A 2036-nucleotide genomic window follows, 5' to 3' on the forward strand; every position below is an offset into this window, starting at 1 on the left:
TGTATGATCCTAGTTTTTCAAAAGTTCTGTTTACCTAAGAGAACAATGTACACATGAACAACAATATTGTGAGATGATCAACTTTGATGGAAGCAGCTCCTCTCAGCAGTTCAGAGAGCTAGGGCAACTGTTTTAGAGCATCTAATGGACAACGTTATCCCCATCCAGAGGATGTACAATGCTAACCTGACTGTTTGCTACTGAGGGGAGATGGAAGGAAATTTTGTAACTTAAAAATATACTTGTGCATATGGATAAAATAGCTAACTAAATAATTTAAAAAATAAAAAATATGAAAAAAGTTCTGTTTACATGGGAACTTTTAAAATTGTGAGATTATGCACTCAGATATTTTGCATGATGTCCTAAGTTACCAAAAATTGCAATGAAGTAGTTATGATTGAATCTTTCTTGAAAACTAAAAGCAACTAGAATTTTCTTTTCTTCACAGGCTAAATTTTCAGGAAGTATTTATCCACCTTTAAGGAATTGGCTAACCTTTCCTTGATGAAATTAATAGGGTCAACTGAAAATCTGAGTAAAACTTCACAAAATGAGTAGCATCATATTCCTCCCATTTACTTCGGTCTGATCCTAAAATATCCATGTAAATCTCCCCCATCTCTTCAGGACAGACAAATAGTTATAGATTAGAGAGTATACTGACAGTGATTTATATTTTCTGGAATTCTTCAGATCACATATCAGAACTCCATGGCCTCCCAAAGAATGATCAAAAATAAGTATCTTCTCTGGATCTGTGGACAAATGACATTTATCATCTTGGGCAGCTTATCTATTATATTAAAAAAAATCAACCTAGAGTTGGTTTTCCAAAGATCAATCAGAGATATTCACATAAAGACCAGCATCAGCACCAAAGTCCCAGTTGTCATCTTCTCCTTTAAGCCACATGAACTGGTGTCTGGTACAACCAACAATGAGGTCATGTTCTGCTGCAACTTGGTTATAACCAGTTTTTGTGATCCAATTTTGTTCTGTGCAAGTTAACCAAACAGCCAGTAAAATATAGGGAATTTCACAATTGGGTTAGATTCCAAATTTCATTTTGCATTTTAGTTCCACATCATCATGGTAATAATATTCTTTCTGAAGCCCCTCAAAGTACTTGTTACTGAAAATCTGCTTTAGGGCCATAGTTTCTTTGCTATTTGTTGTTACTGTTTTTTTTTTTTTACTCATTGACACAGGTGATTGACAGAAGACATATGCCTCCATATTTGAGAACAGATTTCCAGTATGACCTCTGCCTCAACATGGGGAAGGCCTGCGCAGATCCTGGCCCAGTAGGAGGGTCTGGTGGCCTGGTTGCCCACAAAACCAAACTTCCCTCTGCTGATCTCAGCCCAAACTTTAACAAATCACTTTGCTCCTGCCTGTTTGTTCATCAATGAAATGAGAATAATAAGAAGCTTTTTTGACTGCCCTCCCTCTCTTCCTCACTGCTACTGACTTCCTTTTGAGATTATCTTCAATCTTATTTGCAAAAACCTTGTTCTATAGCGATTTGCATATTTTCTTCTTCATTAAAATGTAGACTCCTTTGGGGGAAGAGATAATACTTTTTGCCTTTCTTTGCATCCCCAGTATTTACTATGGTACCTGGGCCATGTTGTTATCCAGTCATGTCAAACTCTTCCTGCAAACATAGCACACCAATAATGTCCCCCAACAGCCTTACCTGCCCCTAATAAGGACTGAATAATTATTTCTTGCCTCACCTACAGACTGGCTGATGGAATCCTTAAGGATATCAATTATTCTGATGATATCAGAAGTCTTTCTTAATAGAGTTCTGGTTGATTTGTAAAATGCTCCATAAGTCAACTTTTGCTCTGTTGAGCCAGTCACTTCTCCGGAGGCATCAGGTTGCTCAGTTACATAATGACATGGCATCAAAGATCTGTAGTTAAATCCCATCTCAAACACTTGTTAACTATATAAACCTGTGCACAACACTTCTCCCCTCTGAGACTATTTATTTATCAGTAAATGAGGTTAGTAATAGCACTTGC

At 37.0% G+C, this 2036-nt stretch overlaps 1 pseudogene; it reads right to left on the reverse strand.

Moving 5' to 3' along the window:
• Nucleotides 1-336: 336 nt before the first annotated feature.
• LOC141497584 (S-formylglutathione hydrolase pseudogene) lies at nucleotides 337-1158 on the reverse strand (annotated as a pseudogene).
• Nucleotides 1159-2036: the final 878 nt, after the last annotated feature.

The sequence above is a fragment of the Macrotis lagotis genome, chromosome X (genome assembly GCF_037893015.1).
Source record: "Macrotis lagotis isolate mMagLag1 chromosome X, bilby.v1.9.chrom.fasta, whole genome shotgun sequence".
In the NCBI taxonomy this organism is placed as follows: Eukaryota; Metazoa; Chordata; class Mammalia; order Peramelemorphia; family Peramelidae; genus Macrotis; species Macrotis lagotis.